Here is an 18,650-nt window from a genome sequence, read left to right on the forward strand (position 1 = left end):
AGACAGAACCAGTTTCAGTTTCTGTTTCTGTAACAACGTGCCTAGGCTGATACAGCATTTGGAGTCGGTTGCAGGCAAAAGACCTTAAAGAAAGTGGGGTGGATGTAGGATTTCTTTTCTGCCCTACTCGGGATAGAAGAAAGTGGAAATCCAGTGGATTCTTCAGGGCTGGAAATCTGAGAACCCAAGGGCTCTCAGTGGTAAATGAGCTGATAAATCGATCACATAGATTCAACTGACCAATGGATTGGTGGCAACTTATCCACCTGGGAGGCATTTAATGCCTGTTTATGGTTGACGTCCATTCTGGTCAATGTCCGTGCTGTAGAGATGGCTAAATATTTTGAGTATCAGCCCTTCTTGGAATAAAGTTCCCACTGGAGCACAAAACCTTCAGGGACCAGCTGTTGTTATAGAACAGGATGAAGGGCCAAGCCAAGGCTGATATCTAGGGAAGCTCAATGTCATACAATGGAAAGCTCAAGTCTATATTCTCTTCCGACAAGGACAGACACGGCAGACTTCCTGACCACTGCGCTAAAAACTCAGCTCGTGCTGCTGAATGACTGAGATCCTGAAACACAACGACAAGATCATCAATGGCGAGCCCAGTTGGGTTCACAGTTGCACCCGCCTCTTGGAGGCATTGCTGCTTTACTGAAGCTTCCTGGGATGTCAGGGCACCTCCTCAAGTTCCACAAGCAAGTTGCTACATCTTGCTTTCACCTTAGGCCTTATTGGGGCTTTTCCTGTTACCCAGGTAATGGTGCTGGGGAAGACAAAATACTCAGGCGCAAAGGATCTCCCTGAATGGTCAGGTAGAACAAGGGGGATGGTTACTCCTTGCCAAGTTCTACCTACGTGTATGTATGTTTTTATACTTTATAATCCTCAAAGCTTTTCTCTAATATTTAACTCACGTGCACCTGTGCGCATGCGCACGCACGCACAAACTTTGGTATCTCGCATTTGAATGAATGTGATGGCCTAGCCTTTCTGCTTTTTAGTCAGTAATGACCTGAGCTTTGTAATAAGAGAAACAGCCCTGTTACTTAGTCAAGGGGGTATTTGGCAGACGCGTCAGCAAAAGGTAAAGAACAGGAAAACGCTGAGCTCCTAAAGTCCCTTTCTCTCCTATGTCCAGATGTGACAACTATTTCCATCGTCAAGCACAGCGGCCATTCCTACATACCTGCTGATGCACGTGTCTCAAAAAAACTGGTGTTGTGGGCATGTAGGAATTGCTTTTGGCTTCCCAACACCCATCTCCCGTCCTAGGAACATCCCAGTTTTGCTTGGATGCAGGCTGGTAGAACGGGAATCTAGGACCTTCTATACCTTGGGAGTAGGCGTGCCCTTATGCTAGCTGTCTCATGTAGATGCTGTCCTCGGGATTCCAGCCACGGACAAGAGACAAAGCGCCCAGAGTGGCTGGTTCTGGATCGTGCACATGGAGGTCCCTGACCATGCTGGCCTCTTGCCCTGAGTCTCTGAGGCCCACGTGGCCATGCCTCTCCCAAGCTTTATTTTCTGCCTCCTAGCAATTCTGTGATGGGTTTCCGATCAGTTCTTTTCTTAAATTAAAAAAGGCAGTTTGCTGAAAAATACCACCTGATACAACTGCCTTCACCTTCTTCTTGCTTTCGGCGTGATGACATACTTGGACTGGCCCAGTGGATGAGGGACAGAAGCTTTGTAAGAAAAATCCATCTGGGGGGCGCCTGGGTGGCTCAGTTGGTTGGGCGACTGCCTTCGGCTCGGGTCGTGATCCTGGAGTCCCGGGATCGAGCCCCGCATCGGGCTCCCTGCTCGGCGGGGAGCCTGCTTCTCCCTCCGACCCTCCCCCCTCTCATGTGCTCTCTCTCTCTCATTCTCTCTGTCTCAAATAAATAAATAAAATCTTTAAAAAAAAAAAAAAAGAAAAGAAAAATCCATCTGGTTCTACAGAAATGCAAAAACTCTCCCACATAATAAGACCATCGGAGCCACCAAAACAAGGTCAGAGATCCCGAATCTGGGTGGCCCCGTGCCCTGAGACCACCAGCTTGGACACTGGGTCCTTGATGCAATATCATCAGGAAGAGAGCAGGTGGGATCGGGGCAGTTGGGACCTGTCTCCACTGACCCATTTTGAATCTTGCTGGAATCAGCCTCTTTTCAGACAAAAGCCTCTCTTGTTTAAGGGACACAGACAATTGGAATTGTTGCCTTTTTTTTTTTTTAAGCAAAACTAACTTGTGTGGAGAAAAGCAAATAGGTCATTTCAGAGATAATACATTTAAAATGTGCATATCACTTCTTACAAAGATGAAACTATTCTTCTATGATGTTTTCAACATAAAAAAGAACTGATTACTTTTTCATGCCAATAAAAAAAAAGCTTTTAAGACACCTTTCCTAGTGGCTAGAGAGGATGCTTCTGTATGACTGCTATGACTGCAATTGATTTAGCCAACCTGCCTTTGTTGGTCACCTAGGCAGTTTCTGACTTCCACCATACGGACAAATCTGCAAAGGGTCTTGTTAAAGATGCATCTGTTTCTTACCTAGCCTCTACATGCCATGCCCATTTGGATGATTGTCCTTTCTATGCATCCTTGGGGGTCTCTGTGGTCTTTTAGTGTCAGAGGGGTAACTTCCAGGGGAAACATCCACAGAGGAAGGGATCCCTGGTCACAGCCCAGGAGGTAGTAGAGGCCTGAGTCTGGTGCTCAAATAGCCAGTCCTTGTATCTGGTCCCAAGTCATCCAGCTGTGCTGAGCTGATGGTGGGGGGCCAGCATGGTGCCATGACCTCTCTGGTGAGGCATCTTCCCTTAAAGCCAAGGGGTAAGGGATGAGAAGAGCAAGGGGAGCAGAGGAAGCAATGTAAGGCAGCCCAGAGAACCCCATTGTGCCGAGGATGAGCATCAGAGTGGGACCAGGGGGAGTGGGGCTGGTGAAGTAAAACCTGAGTGGGAGGGAAGAAAAGAGGGAAGATTCCAGCTCTAAACGATGATTTGTGCCCCCCCACGGAGACTGAGGGGGTGGCAGTGCTGTGGGCAGGGAAGAATTCCAGAAGTCTCTGGAGAAGGACAGAGTAAGTTCAGAGTCAGACAGGGGTCTGTCTGGATGAGGTTAGTCAGTCAGTTCCCCTTAGTTCACCAGAGATGAGGAGTTACAGTGCACGATGGCCCACAGGTGACATGGGGCCCATCAGCAACACCCAAACCGATAAGGGGGCATAGTTCGGGGGCAGAGCATCTGGCCACATATCAGGTAGTCCCTGGTTCAAGTCTATGTGTCACCTGTTGGCCCTTCCTTTTGTCCTGACCACATGTTTGCAATCACCCTGTCCTGTGTCTGGGCTCCAATGACCATAAATCTCTCATTCCCACTTCACTGCCTTTCCATGCATTACACCCTCTCTTCAGGTTACGTCTTCCGTCCCACACATGGAAGCATGCAACAAACAGAATAAGGGGACAAAAGAAGATAGATGAAGGGGTAGTTCATCTCCTGCCCAGTTTAGCGCAAAGAGGCCTTTAATCATAAATGTGGATTCTAGGGGTAACTTGGTCATTAAACCAAGTGTGTTTTGTTTGGGCATGATTTTAATTGCTGTCATTTTTTCCCCAGATCTATACTATGTAGGGCAAAAAGTAAATCGATAGCTCCAAAATCATCAAGAGCTTGTTAGAAGCTCCCGTCGTCCCTTGTCCCCTTCCCACAGAGTCTGGTTTAGGGGTCCCAAGAACCTTGACTTTTCCCAGCCCTCCCCAACCCTAACTTCAGAGGGTCTGTTGAGCAGCCAGTTCTGAGCCCTGCTCTTTCTAAATGAGTCCAGAGGATGTTCAAGCTGCAAGCCTCAATGTTTTCAAGGCCGGGGCCTACGGCTAGGGGCTCAGGGGAGGAAGAACGCTAGTTCTAAGTAGAGGTAAGAGGCAAGGGTGGGCATAGCAGGTGGGGCATGCTTACAGGGCTGTAGGACGGCAGAGCACTACCAAGAACACATCACAAGGTGGAGATGGTCAGGGTGTGGCTCCGCAGGATTAGAGTGCTTATTAGACATGCATATATAAGTGGGGGTATAGCTCAGGGGTAGAGCATTTGACTGCAGATCAAGAGGTCCCTGGTTCAAATCCAGGTGCCCCCTATTTTGCCAGCTTTTACCCCCTATAACAGCTGTTGTGCCCCCGACATTGAAACCTCTATGAGGAAAGAAGAGATGGCCCAGGACCCCTCGGTTTCACCTCCTGTGCTTCTCAGACTCAAGTGGGTTCCGCCACCCAACCCCACGGTGCTGTGCTGGTCAGGCCCTCTCTGGTGGCTGCAGGTAGGGCTTTGTGTTATTCTTGGACTGCCCAGTACCTGAACCCCAAACCAAAATAGTGAGTCTTGGTGGAAAGCCCAGCTCTGCAACCTGCTATACCAAACAGATGTGCCAAATACTGTCAACCCCTATCCCCCTGACTGCTGGCGGGGGGCCCAGCTCAGACTTTCCAGAGTGAGCTTCATTCCAGGACCTAGGGCTCGGCGCAGCTGTTGGTTCATCCAGCGCCCCCTGGGGGCCACAGTGCCTCCTGCCCCGCATGCCACTCTGCGGTGGCTCTGGCTGGGATTCGGGCCACTGCGGTCCCTTGGAGCCTGACTCTCCCACCGTCCCTCCAGGGCCATGGGCTCCTGACAGCCTGCCAGGGACTGTCTGGTCTGTTTCCATCAGACAGAGGCACATTCTGGGTTTGCACCTGTGTGTGTGACTAGTATGGGAACTGGTACCCAGAGTAATTTGCAAGCAAGAGATCCTCAGAAAAAAAGCAGATATGTGGGGATCGGGGGTTAACTGCCCGATCTCGTTGTACTGAAGGCAGGAAAAGTCCCGGTTGGTCCCTCCTGGCTAGGAAGCTAGCAGACCAGGGTTAACAGATGCATTGTTGCCTGCAGTCAGCTGAAATCAAGTGCCCACAAAGAGCAAGAGCCCCGGTGGCTGACTCTAACTCCCCAGGAATAACTAGATCATACTACATCCAGTTCTCAGAAGGACACACGGGGCTTCCGACGACCGTGCCGAGAAAATCTGCCCAAGGCACCACGTGGCAGAGCCGAACACCAGAGGCAAACTTTGATCCAGCCGTTGCTAAATTCCCTGAAATGCTTGGTCTCTTGGGTGAATGTTGGGGCATTTATCAGGGAAGAACAGTCCTCCCAAAATTATAAAGGGGATTTATGAGAGGATATGGAGAAATCAATCCCAACTCCAAATGCCACCAATTGCCATGGATTTCCTCTTATATCTGGACTGATGGAACGGCTCACAGAGGGTCCAGCACCCCTGCCCCTGCCCACTGAATGCAGAAGCTGTCCACTCACTGTGGAAACTGAAAACACCCAGGGGGGCTTGCTTTCCTGTCCATCAGAATCTTTGCACTTTGGAATCCAAATAGCCTGTGGCTCCAGGAGGGGACAGTGTGGGGTCCCCTCCCAGGGAGAGGCAGGTGTGGTCTGACTGTCCTAGGCAGTGGCTCAGCCAGCAATGTCAGGGTCTCCAGGCCAGTTCAGAAGGTTTTTAGGCTTTGGTACCCCAAACAGGCAGCCTTAAAGCCCATCCCTGCCCCCTCCAGATGTGCAAAGCCCCAGACATGAGGCCTTTCAAGGCAGATGGGGCTGCTTAGCAGGACGGTGACGTTAGCCTTCCTGACCAGATGTCTCCCCCAGGCTCAGCCCCAGGATTCGGCCTTGGGATGAAGAAGGGGAAAAAGAAGAACCATCCAGCCAGTAGTTGAACAGGTGAAGCTGAGGGAGAGGGGAGCAGGGGTTAGAACAAATGAGCCCGGGGAGGTGGAGTGAAGAGGGAAGGCGGGGGAGGCAAGAAAGTGTACCAGCGAGAGACAGAAGGAGGGGAGGGACTGGGCAGGGCAGAGGGGGCTTCGGGCACTCAAATGAGGGTCAGTGGGAAAGGGGAGGGAGCTTATGACCAGGAGACGGTGAGTCAGCCGGGACATGGGGCCGGCAGAAATAAACAGAAACTATTGGGTCCTGGGGGAGGAGGGTCCCTCCTTGGGGGAGGTCACAACCATGAAATGATGTCAATTAGGAAACAATGTGAAGTAAGCTCTGGGTCCGGGGAAAAGATCTGACTGCGGGTCGGGAGGGCCACAGTTCAGATTCCCAGGCTGCTGTGAGCTCATCCTGTTTAGTCCTAGATGTGGGGTGGACATCATTCGGATCATTATTTGGGAAGGCCTATCTCCTCCAGCCCAGGCCAGCCTCGGCTACGGGGGGAAGGAAGCAGCTGAAGGCAGTGGGCCCCGTCGCGTCTTGTCCCAGGTTAGGGAAGTGGAAAGAACCCAAGACCAGTCACGTGGGATCTGGCCCCAACCCTATGATTAATCAGGTGTGTGTGCTTGGGCACATCTCTTAATTATGGCCTCTTTTCAAGCCTGTAACATGGGGCACCAAACTAAATTGGTGGTTTCCAATTCTGACTTTCCACTGGGATCATCCCATGAGCTTGTTAAAAATAGAGTCCCTTGGCCCTGCACCCAATTATGCTGATCCAGGCAGTCTGACCTGGAGCCTGTGAGCTGTATTTCCATGAAAGCACACGCCATGGCTCTTACCATCTCACACGCCAGGTGCTGTGATGGGCCATCCAGCTGGGGACCCTTGGCCTTAGAGAAGTCCAGAGCCCTCCACTGACACAGCCCTGCTTTGACACTGACGTCCTTGGCCAAGGACGGCTGGCGTAGGCAGAGGATGGTGCAGAAGGGGATGGTGGGCAGGAATGCCTTCCACCTGAAGCAGAGCAGGTCTCGGGGACTGACAAGACATGAGGGGGTAGGTCAGTGTCTGAAGGAGTTCTGGAATTAATGACAGAGGCCAGAGGTCTTCCTGTCAGAGTGAGGTGAGCTTTTAAGGACAGATGTTGCTTACCTGTTCTTGATTTTTGGAATGCGACTCCAGCTTCCTTTCCCTCACTGGAGCCCGTGATTCTACACCAAGGACAGAGAGAAAAGAGGCCCCGGAAGGTCTCTCTCCTTCAGCGTTTCCCTCCCTGGAGTCAGTCCCACAGCACCAAGCACAATCCTGCTCTTCCCTGGGGGCGTGGGTCTGTGAGTCCTGAGCAGGCCTCAGGGGGCGCTCTACAACCTGAGTCAGGGATCCTCAAGCCAGAGCCTCTGGCGGGCGGCCAGCATGCTGGGTTCAGAAAACTAAGCAGATACCCTACTGCAGGGCTCCTGCTGGCTCAGCTACTCCTGTAGGACAGGGAACCCACTTGTGATTAAAAGTTAAAGAAGGTAGCACCTGGATTTGAACCGGGGACCTCTGTGATCTGCAGTCAAATGCTCTGCCCCTGAGCTATACCCCCCCAGCTAAGAAGATGGTATAAGTAACACCTTTTACCTGTGTTGCTACATCAGGATTCAGTTTTGCTGGTTGGAATGTCCTGGCCAGCTCTGCTTCTCTCAGCTCTGGCCTTCCTCCTGCAGGAACCCAGCCCTTCCTCTTCCTGTGTCTCTACTATATGCACCCGGCTGAGGATGCGCCTGGTCGTGCTCGTACTCTCTCCCTCTCTCAAATAAATAAATAAAATCTTAAAAAAAAAAAAAAAAAAAGAATATCCATGATAATTTGTCAAGTGAAAAAGCAGGTTACAAAACCGTGAGTCTGAATGAAATTGTTGATGATCTCAGCTTTTTTCTGTGCTTCTATTTATCTTTCAAGTTTTCCATGTTGAGTTTGTGGCCTTTGTAAAAAAAAAAAAAAAAGGTTACTTAGGAAAAATTATACTCTAGGAGAGTTCCACTCCTGGGAATTTATCCCTCAGAATTACTCATGTGAGTGCACAAAGACGCGATAGGTGGAGACTCGTTGCAGCTTTTACCTTTTTTGTTAGAAATAAACTGGAAACCACCTAACTCTCCACTGACAGGGAATAGGTTACAAAGCAGTCAGAGGATAGGATATGATGCAAGAGAAAAAGATTAACACAGGTCCAGAGTACGATGATGAGAAGACTCTTAAACAATATCATTAAGGGCAAAAAGCAAATTGCGTGGCATGTGTATGATATGAACTCATTTGGACTTTTAAAAAGATACCAGGTATATATATTATTATATAATAAGGGGCGCCTCGGTGGCTCAGTTGGTTAAGCGTCTGCCTTCGGCTCAGGTCATGATCTCGGGGTGCTGGGATGGAGGCCGTTGTAGGGCTCCCTGCTCAGGGGGAAGTCTGCCTCTCCCTCTCCCTCTGCCCCTCCCCCGTTCATGCTCTGTCTCTGTCTCTGTCTCTCTCTGCAATAAATAAATAAAATCTGTTTAAAAAAGATTATATACACATACAAAGGTATTTACATATAAACACATATTAAATTTTTATATATATAAAACAATTTTTTGAGAGGGAGAGAGAGAGAGGTGGGGAGGGGCACAGGGAGAGGAAGAGGGAGCCTGACACAGGGCTTGATTCCCCCCACCCAGAGATCGCGAACTGAGCCGAAACCAAGTCGGACACCCAACCAACTGTGCCACCCAGGCGCCCCTAAAAATATAAATTTAAATATAAATTTTTATATTTATTTATATGTTATATACTATAGATAACATATCTATAAAATATATATATCATCTCCTATGGGAGAAAATAAACCAGACAGCTACTGCCAACAAGGGGGTGGGGGATTCTTTTATTTTCCGATTTACACACGTAATAACCCAAATGTCTACACACTCCAGCCTTGCAGGTACTGAGTGGTTAAAAATAACTGAGAGATGGGGCACCTGGGTGGCTCAGTCATTAAGCGTCTGCCTTCAGCTCAGGTCATGATCCCGGAGTCCTGGGATCGAGTCCTGGGATCGAGCCCCGCATCGGGCTCCCTGCTTGGTGGGAAGCCTGCTTCTCCCTCTCCCACTTCCCCTGCTGTGTTCCCTCTCTCGCTGTGTCTCTCTCTATCAAATAAATAAAATCTTGAAAAAAAAAAATAACTGAGAGAAAGCACTACGAATATTCTTTCCTTTCCTGCCTTCCGCAGCTGCCCGCGTCCTGATTCCTCCTCTTCCCTAGATCCCAGCCGGCCCCAAGCCCCTCCTGGTCTGCCCCTCCCCCACCACCTCTGCCCCCGTGGTGGTGACAGGCATTTGTCCTTTCTGCTGGTTTTCTGCCCCCTCCCCTCCAGCCCTGTCATCGTGGTTCCACACACCGGGCGTCCACTGTCCACCCAGTCAGGAGGCACGGTGGTTGGTGTGAGGACAAAGGGCCAGCCCCCTGCCCCCTGGGGACCCCAGCACCGCCCGGCCCCTCAGCCACACACCGCCTCTTCCACGCCTGCCTTCTCCGCCTGGACCTCTCAGCCTCCCCAGAGGCCTCTCGGACTCCAGGCTCTGATGCCAAGGGTATAGGGAGGGCGCACCCGATGGGCACACAGACCGTGTAGGAGTCTGAAAATCGTGAGAGCAAAGCTCGCCTCCCAGGTCAGTGGAGACTCACAATAAAGTCAAAGGGTGACATTTCCAAAGGTAGAGAAAGGTTTTCGTATTCACACTCGGAGCAAGACAATCGAGGAAGGGACAGGCCCCGGCTCAGCGATGAAAATCGTACACACAGCCTCATTTACGCAGGCTCTCTCCCATAAGAGGGAGATGGTTAAATCAGGGGGCGGGGGCCACTAGGGAGCCCTCGGGAAGGGCAAGAAACAGAGACAGCTCCTGCACAAATCCGGAGGGCCCCACCGGGAGGAGGAGGACATGGACGGAGGCTGCCACCAGAAGTCATTTTCAATATCAGAAGGTGTCGTGGGAGGGCAGGGACAGGAAAGGGACAAGCCACCCGGCTCTCAGCCAAAGTTCCAAGTGTTTACGAAACTGGAAAAAAGAAGCACTGAGTCAGAAATTTGAGTCTCTTGCTAACAAAAAGGAGTCAGCTTCAATGAAAGGGAAACTCCAAAGCACATCCCTGAGGATAAAAGAAGTTTTGTTTTTTCAGGCACTCATGTTGTATGCTGATAACGGAACTCAGGATAGAGAACCTTTGCAACCCGGGGTGTCAGACGGAGAGCTCTGGGCCAGCTTACCGAGTTAGACCAAGTCTGACCATGCTGTTTCTATGCTGCTCTTTCCCGCCGTCCGGTGTAAGGGGGTTGAGGCTTTCTTGCCGTCAAATAATTTATTATGAGAACCTGTTTTTAGCCCATCAAAAGTGTAGATTTCTGTGGTTGATCGAAGCCTGGAGGGTGGGGAAATGGGAGAAAGGTCCTAAAAGATGATGGGTGTAAAGCATAACAGAAATCACGGCTTGCGCTTGTGAATTCCATGCCATATCTCGGAACTCACAATGAATTCTGAGACTGTCTACCAACATGCTCAGCTGCTCCTTCTCCGAACCACAGAAAGTCATTACACACTTTAGTTTTGAGATGGGTGATATAATTCACCGGTCCCTTATGCAGAAGTTTACTTGTAAAGCTTGAATAAGATATACGATTGTCTTTAATAATTCCTCAATGTGCACTTGAACACGTGGAGAGGGGCCCACGCTCTGAGCCACAGATCCCAGCGCTTTGGCTTGGAAAGAGAAGACCCCTTCCACCCTGTTCACAGAATGCCTGAATGGAGAAGGGAGAGTATTGAGGACACAAGGCAGAGACAGTGACTGTCCCTGGAAGATACTGTTAACATCGGGTCACCGATGATGGCCACTTAGGGATGAATCCGAGGAGATCCAGAACACAAGGTGCTGGGCAGAGCGAGCAACTATGGTATTAAGCTTCAGCATTTGATGGTTTGGGTGGGGGAAAACAACTTCACATTGACATCTAATAAGGAAGAGGAAGTTATAAAAAAAAAAAAAAGCAGCATCAATTTAAGTTAGGGATAAATAGGGGGCACCCAGATTTGAACTGGGGACCTCTTGATCTGCAGTCAAATGCTCTACCCCTGAGCTATACCCCCTCCTGCTATGGTGTGACTTAATTAATATTCTTCATCTGTGTAGCCACACCCAGACCACCTGTAAAGTGATGAGTAACCCTTCGGAAGGACCTCTCTCGGGAACCGCCGGGCCTGCTTCAGTGAAAACTCTCCAACATGCTGCATAACAAGCAACAGGCTCCTTCCTCAAAAGCCCCACAGCCTGTGTCCTCCTGGCCTACAGCCCGTAGGAAGGTGGGAGCAGTAAAAGGGTGAGGGGGGCCATCCCAGGGACAGAGTCTCAGGCCCCACACGTGGTGGGCAATCTGAAACAAGACAGTCGTGCCTAAAGACAGCACTTAGCAAGGGCTAAGCTCTTAAGGAGCAAGTGATCTGAAGACAAGAAAGAGAAAAGCAACCCCGAGCATCCACAGCCCCTGGCAGGCTGACTTGGCGTGGGCCCTGAGTGAGCACTCTTCATCTGGTCTGGAAAGCTACAGGGAGTTATTTTAATTCTTGTTGGACTCAGGTGGATGGTGCCCTGGGCTCCTGGTCAAATGAAAATCCTCCCTGAAGGAATGCACCAGGAAACAAGCTTCCTAGAACTCCCACGGGTCGGGTTTTAACAAATCTAAGTGTGCGAGAAGCAGCGCAGCATGGAGACCCACAGCATAGACTCTGAAGGCAGAGAGCCTGGATCCAAGTCCTGCCCCAGCTGTGGGACCTCTGGCCGGTTACTTCCCCTCTCTGTGCCTCGATGCATATGCTATAAAATGATAATAGCATATACTTGATGGACTGGTGGGTAGATTAAATGAGTTAATCTACATAAAACACTTGAACCAGGACTGGCACATAGGAAGCTCTATGTCACTGTTTGCTGAGAAAATTTAAAAACGCACGAGGAAACTAGCTAACATTCGTGAGAGTCGACAGAGTAGGAAACATGGGAACTGGACCTGCAAAGACTCCACCTATGACATTATTTGAATAAATCGAAGAGTATCTTAGAGAAATGAAATCTAAACTGAGGAGCAAAAGACTCAGAAATGGTCACATATATTTGAAAAACTAATCAAGACATTCTCGAAATGAAAGATGTAATTAACTTGTTTTTACTTTTTTTTTTTAAAGATTTTATTTATTTATTTGAGAGAGAGAGAATGAGAGACAGAGAGCATGAGAAGGAGGAAGGTCAGAGGGAGAAGCAGACTCCCCGCCGAGCAGGGAGCCCGAAGCGGGACTTGATCCAGGGACTCCAGGATCATGACCTGAGCCAAAGGCAGTCGCCCAACCAACTGAGCCACCCAGGCGCCCTAACTTGTTTTTACTTCTTATTGCAGTGTAATTTACACAAAGCACACAAATCTTAAATGTACAGCACAATGAATGTTGGCATATACACACACCCAAAACCACCACCCAAATCAAGACAGAAAATTTCTAGCACCTCATAGGGTTCCCTTGCACCCCTTCCCAACTGCCCCCTCTCCCCAAAGATAACCGCCATTTTGTCGCCATGGATTAGTTTTGCCTGTTCTTGGATTTATTCTTTTGAGTCTGCTTCTTTCACCCAACCTCAGGTTTCTAAGACTCATGCCTGTTTAGCCTCTGTGACAGTAATGTGTTCTGTTTGATTCCTGTTTAGCATTCCATTGTGTGACTGTACCATGATTTATTTATCTATGCTACTGCTGGTGGACATTCGGGCTGTCTCCAGTTGGGAGCTCTTAAGAGAAATGCTGGTATGAACCTTCTTATATGTACATGTGCACTCTAAAGTATATAGCTCGGAATAGATTTACTGATTAAGAGAGCATTCACATTTTCAACTCTTAACTGATAATGCCAGACAGTTTTCTGAAGTGGTTATATCAGATTGTACTACTACGATGGCGTAGGAGAGTTACCACTGCTCCATAGCCTCACAATGCTCAGGACCATCAGTCTTCTCCATTTTAACCATCCTGGTGAGAATCTAGTGGTATCTCCTTGTGGCTCTAATTGCATGTCCCGAAGGACTAATGACGTTTGAGCATCTTCTCACATCCCGATTGGTCATTTGAGAGTCTGCTTTTGTGGAGGGCCTGTTCAAATCTCTTGTTCATCTTTCTACTGGGTTGTCTGTACTCTTCTTATTGTTTTGCCCAAGTTCATTGTGTGTTTTGGATATGAACCCTTCATCGGTGATATGTATACATGTATATCATGTATTTACAAGGAAGTTTGGAGGGACCGTGTAAGAGTAGAAGGTTTGGTGAAGGAAATGACCCTGTTGGGAGACAGGAGAGTGAAGAGCTTTGCCCTTCATTGACTAGGAAGTTGGTATACTGCCACCTTTATCAGCTAAAATCGTGGATTTTTCCACTGACCCAGCTCAGTCCTGCTAAACCCACTTACTCTATCTGTGTAAGTTGTATTGTCCTAGAAAATTTTCCATGCCATCTGAATATTACATTTTATTGGCACAAAGTCATTCATAATATAGTCCCATGATCTTTTTAATGTCTTTGGAAATTGTAGTAAGGTATCCTTTCAAATATCTCTTTTATTGGTTATTAGTGTTTTCTCTTTTTCCTTTGTCAGTCTTGTCTGGGTTAACATTTTTTATTTGTTTCAAAGAACAACTTTTGCTTCATTGGTCCTATCTCTTATGCATTTGTTTTCTATTTAATCAATTTATGCTTTCATTAATTCATCTTTATTACTTTCTTCTTTATTTTTCCTTTGGCTTTATTGTCCCTTTCATTTTTTAAAATTTTTTATTTTTTAGAGAGGGTGGGGCGGGTGCAGAGGGAAACCGAGAGAGAATCCCAAGCAGACTCCATGCCCACCTAGCATGCGAGTTCAACACGGGGCTCGATCTCACAACCCCAAGATCATGACCTGAGCTGAAATCAGGAGTCAGTCACTCAACCGACTGAGCCACTCAGGCGCCGCTTTACTGTTCCTTTTATATCTTTTTTGGGATAGATGCAGAGCTAGTTAATTTTCACCTTGTCTCTTCATAATGCTGTGGATGCAAGAATTGCCCTCTGCACACTGCTATGGTTGCAACTGACAAGTTTCAATATCTGGTATTTTCATCATCATGTAGTTCAAATATTTTCTAACTTCTAACTCAATTGCAATTTCCCTTTTGGCCCCTGGATTATTTAGAAGTATAATTTTTAATTTCTAAGAAGGTGGGAATTTTCTAATTATTTGTTAGGTTTTCTTGTTATTTATTGTTACTTGGATTTTAATTTAATTTGGTCAGGATACATACTCATTGTGATTGAGATACTTTGGAATTTGTTAAGACCTGCTTTACACTCAGAATATGGTCAATTTGTGTGAATGTTCCATGAGTGAATGGGGGAAAAAATGCATGTTCTCTAACTGCTGAATGTAAGGTTCTTTATGTGTTAATTAGGTCCTATTTGTTAATCATGTTGTTCAAGTCTTTTATATCCTTCTGATATTATCTCTGCTGTCCTATCAATTCACAAAAGAGGGTTTTAAAGATCTCTCGCATGCTTGGAGGGTCGTCCATTTCTCCTTTATAATCTGTGAATTTCTGCTTCTTATGTTTTGAGGCTTTGTTTTTAAGTGCATCAAATTTAGAATTGTGGTACTTAACTGGTGAGTTGAACATTTTATCAATACAAAATGACCATCTTTATCCCTGGTAATGATTTTTGCCTCAGCAACTATTTTGTCCGGTATTAATATAGCTACAAGACATATAGTTGTCATAGTTACATCTCTTTCTGTCCTTTTATTTTCAATATATTTATATCCTTATGTTTTCTACCTATCTCTTGTGACCATCCTATAGTTGTTGTTGTTTTTTATCCAGTTACATTCTCTGTCTTTTTACTGTGGTATTTTATATATTTATATTTAATGTTAATACTGATAATATTTTGGTTTAAGCCATCTATCTTCTTTGTCCTTCAAGTTCTAGGTTCTTTTGCCTCCTTTACTGTCTTCTTTTGGCAACTATAGGAAGAGACAGCGGGAGTTGAGAGGAGATCCCTGCACTGTGGAATGGAACTGGTAAAAATCCACAAGAGTCCAGGGAGCTAACAGATTTCTCTTGCTGATAGGATCACACAAAAGATGGTTAGTGTGGGGCTGACAGACCTGGGAACCAGAGTGTAGGCAAGGGAACCAGCAACCTTGTCTGCTATTGAGAGTGACCTAGACTCCTTGGATTGGCATTTGCCTAGAATAAAAAAGAAGGAGCTAGAGAATAAAATCATTAGCACTTTTCCTGTGCTGACCTGGGTGGCGACAAGTGTCTCTAGGGGACAGCAGTTTTCTCCCTGTCCACAAAAGGTGGACTCACAGCGGTGCAGAACTCGACCACAGCTCCAATAAAGCTACACCCCTCCCCACAGCAGACCCTCTGACTCCTTTGTTTCCATTACAGGCTCATCGAGGACATACTTCCCTCCCTCACTTCTTTCTTCTCACTCTAGCACAAAAGCTCGTGGCAGAAGCAGCCAGACGGCAGCTGCTTGGTTTCCCGCCACACCTCAGAGACCCCTCTCTTCACCTCTCTTCTTTCCCATTCTTCTCAAAGAAAACATGCCTCTCCTCCCATCTCTACTCTGGTCCCCACAACTGAACTGACTCAATTCTTTCTCCATCTTATTCCTTCCCCTAACCAAAAGCCTGCTCCCATCTCTAGCCTAAATTAGATTAGGCTTCCCACCTTCCCTATAGCTACTCTGTATTTCTCTCTGGACAAAAGTAATCCTCAGTATCTGATACTTTCTCGCACTATTGCCCATCCCATACATCTCATCAGCCACTAAGTCCTGTATATTTTATCCTGAAAGGATCTCTGGAATTCCTTTTCTCCCCTGCTTCTTCTTCTTTTTTTTTTTTTAAGATCTTATTTATTTATTCATGAGAGACAGAGAGAGAGAGAGAGAGAGGCAGAGGGAGAAGCAGGCTCCCAAGGAGCAGAGAGCCCGATGTGGGACTCGATCCCAGGACCCTGGGATCATGACCTGAGCTGAAGGCAGACGCTTAACCATCTGAGCCACCCAGGCACCCTTTTCTCCCCTGCTTCTGCTTCCTTATTCTGTCTGTGTCACTGGGCGAGTTCTTTAACTCCGTTAGCTTCAGTTTCCTCGTCTTAAACAGGGATGAGTTTCTTGTGACAAATACGGTTCACTTCAGATAAACTGCCCCATATGGTACTAGCACATAGTAGGTGCTCAAAAAAAATAATACCCGTTAAGGAAGGGTCTTTGGGCAAACTCGGTCGCGTAAGCATTCTCTGTAATGTCTCCTAAGCGATGTCCTGAAATAAAGGGACTGGCAAAGAAGTCCTGCTTCTTTGCAGTCTGAAGGACTCCCTGTGACCCACAGAACAAAGTCTGAATTCCGAAACCTCCCTTACAAACAGACTCTCCTTTGTTGAACGTCCGCATCTGACATTAGGTCACGGTCACGTGCCCTCCACCCTGTCCCCTGCATAGTCGTCGTGCTCACATACACACTTCCAACCTCCCGCAGGTACACACACACCCCTGCACGCATGGTCACGCACACAGGTGCACCCACCCTGCACACACAGGTACGTACAAACATGCATACCTTCTAGACCCAGAAAAACACTCCAAACACATGGCGCCTTTGTTTCCTTGTGCATGTGCTGCCCACACACCGCCTGACGTTCACTGTCCAGACCCAGCTGACCCCACCATCTCCGTAGAGCCCTCACCGAGTCAGCCCGGAGGCGCCAGGCTCCTTTCTAGCCAATATATTTTATGTTGCAAATCACTCTGCCCCACAAGAAGGAGAGCCTCTGAAAAGAGCGAGGAAGGAAAATGTCTGACTAGATTTGGCTCACCTCTGGACCCCCAGGCCTGGCCTCTTGCTCAGCACCAGAAGCATTTGAGGAATTTAACTGAGAGGGCTGATTGCTCTCTGGGGTTTGGTTCTGCCCAGGGAGAGAGAGAGATGGGGGAGGGGAGGCGGCAGGGCTGCGGGCAGAGGGCTCACAGGTGGCCCGGGGGGACCCAGGGGTAAGGGGGAGTATGCGGCAGAAAGACAGACGCATTTTCAGTGGGCAGGCTGCCTGCTGCCTACAGGTCACCCCTGCTTATTCAGGAGGCAAAATCACCGCATGGCTTGAACACAGAAAAGGTACCTGCTGGGAAGATACACTCATTCCTCTGTGGGTGACAAGACATCTAATAGCTTAGATCTAGTACACTAGACAGGGCACTGAGAGGTCTCTGGGTCACATCTCCATGCCCACTACTCACTCTCCATTCTATTCATTGAACTCTCGTTAAATGTCAAGATCCCTCTTGTGGGTGAGCAGTGGAGATCAGGAACCTTCTGGACCAAGGCAAGCTTCCAGCTCTGAGTCCTTGTCTGACTCAGCAGTCCATGGCCTCTTCAACACCAGGCGACTTTTCTCCCAACTCCACGGCTCTCCCAGGTGGGCAGAGGATCTGTTTGAGACATCTGCCCACAATTATTCCCACAGGCTAATAGACTCAGAAGGTCCCGCAGGAGGTAGCTGAGTCTTTGGCTTTGGAAACAGGAGAAAGAGCAGCAAAAAGAGAAAAAGAGGATCATTGGAAGTGTGTTATCAGTTGACTGGGTAGGTGTGAGGCTCAGCGGAGAGAGCATGGCCCTGTACCGCAGCTGTGTGAAGCCAAGACCTCTCTCACCTGGTCTCTCCCCGAACACACCAGGCCCTAAGAGTCCTAAGTGACAGGAACCTAAGCCTCTGCAGGAACCCTGAAGGGATGCAGGATGCCATAGCCCACTGCAATCCAGTTGCAATGCAAAGCCTTGGCACATAAATAAGGGGGCATCTGGATTTGAACCAGGGACCTCTTGATCTGCAGTCAAATGCTCTACCCCTGAGCTATACCCCCAGCCTATACATGCTACATAATTAATACCTTTCATCTGTTTGGTAACACTCAGCTCTGCAAAATGAAGTCATGGCCCCTTTCCAGGACTGTCTTTCTAGAAGTTGCCAGACCTGGTTCATGGTAAGACATCCTCCCTCAGCCCTGCAGCTTCCCAGGCCTCAGTCCCTGGTGGGGTCATTAGCGAGCAAAAGAGGAGAGAAGCCGCCTGAAGAACGCCAACCCATTGCCTTTTTGGTTTAGCCCAAGAGCTGACCAACCTGGCACCAAGGACAGGTTCTGATTTGCTTCCTTGGTTTTCACCAGTCACCAGAGGATTACCCTTTCTCCATCAAAACTGCAGACCCAGGCCTCCCTAGCCACTTTGATTCGAGGGGAGCAGGCAAGGTCAGGTATAACCACATGCTTCCGTTCCCTTACTGTTTATAGGAAGCTGTAGAGGGTGGTCTCTATCTTTCGCTCGCCCTGGAGTCCACAGACAGAAATGGGCTGTTGGTTCAAATGTTATGAGCACAACAGAGATTCAGGGGGTTTACTACATAAATTGGGCTTATAGGAACAATTCTTTATAGACTGGAAAGAAATTCAAGTAGTATAAGAAGCCCCATGGAATCCCTCCTAGTCAGGAATCATCTTATACCTATCATAACATCTCTGCCACAGGGAACAGAGACAAGCGCCCCCCTCGCCCCTGGTGGCCTGGTTTTATGAACTTCTCCAGAGGACATTGGTCCTAGGGTTTCATATCCACTGGAAAGAATAACTCAACATCCACTAAGACCAAAATCATTGCCTTTAGCAGACAGTCTCCAAAATAGTTCAATAATGAAAGGACTCACAACCACCATCTGTTCATTTACCTGAGGGCAGATTTG

At 48.1% G+C, this 18,650-nt stretch overlaps 3 non-coding genes across 3 annotated transcripts; 1 reads left to right on the forward strand and 2 right to left on the reverse strand.

Annotated features, from left to right (window-relative positions):
- The first annotated feature begins 4,062 nt into the window (after positions 1-4,062).
- TRNAC-GCA (transfer RNA cysteine (anticodon GCA)) lies at positions 4,063-4,134 on the forward strand. The gene has a single exon. It is a non-coding gene; the product is annotated as a tRNA-Cys (tRNA).
- Positions 4,135-10,855: 6,721 nt separating this feature from the next.
- Positions 10,856-10,927, reverse strand: TRNAC-GCA (transfer RNA cysteine (anticodon GCA)). Its single transcript has one exon. It is a non-coding gene; the product is annotated as a tRNA-Cys (tRNA).
- Positions 10,928-17,706: 6,779 nt separating this feature from the next.
- On the reverse strand, positions 17,707-17,778 carry TRNAC-GCA (transfer RNA cysteine (anticodon GCA)). The gene has a single exon. It is a non-coding gene; the product is annotated as a tRNA-Cys (tRNA).
- Positions 17,779-18,650: the final 872 nt, after the last annotated feature.

This window comes from Mirounga angustirostris, unplaced genomic scaffold (genome assembly GCF_029215605.1).
Source record: "Mirounga angustirostris isolate CCGP_5_RB_7025 unplaced genomic scaffold, mMirAng1.0.hap1 SCAF_12, whole genome shotgun sequence".
NCBI lineage: Eukaryota > Metazoa > Chordata > Mammalia > Carnivora > Phocidae > Mirounga > Mirounga angustirostris.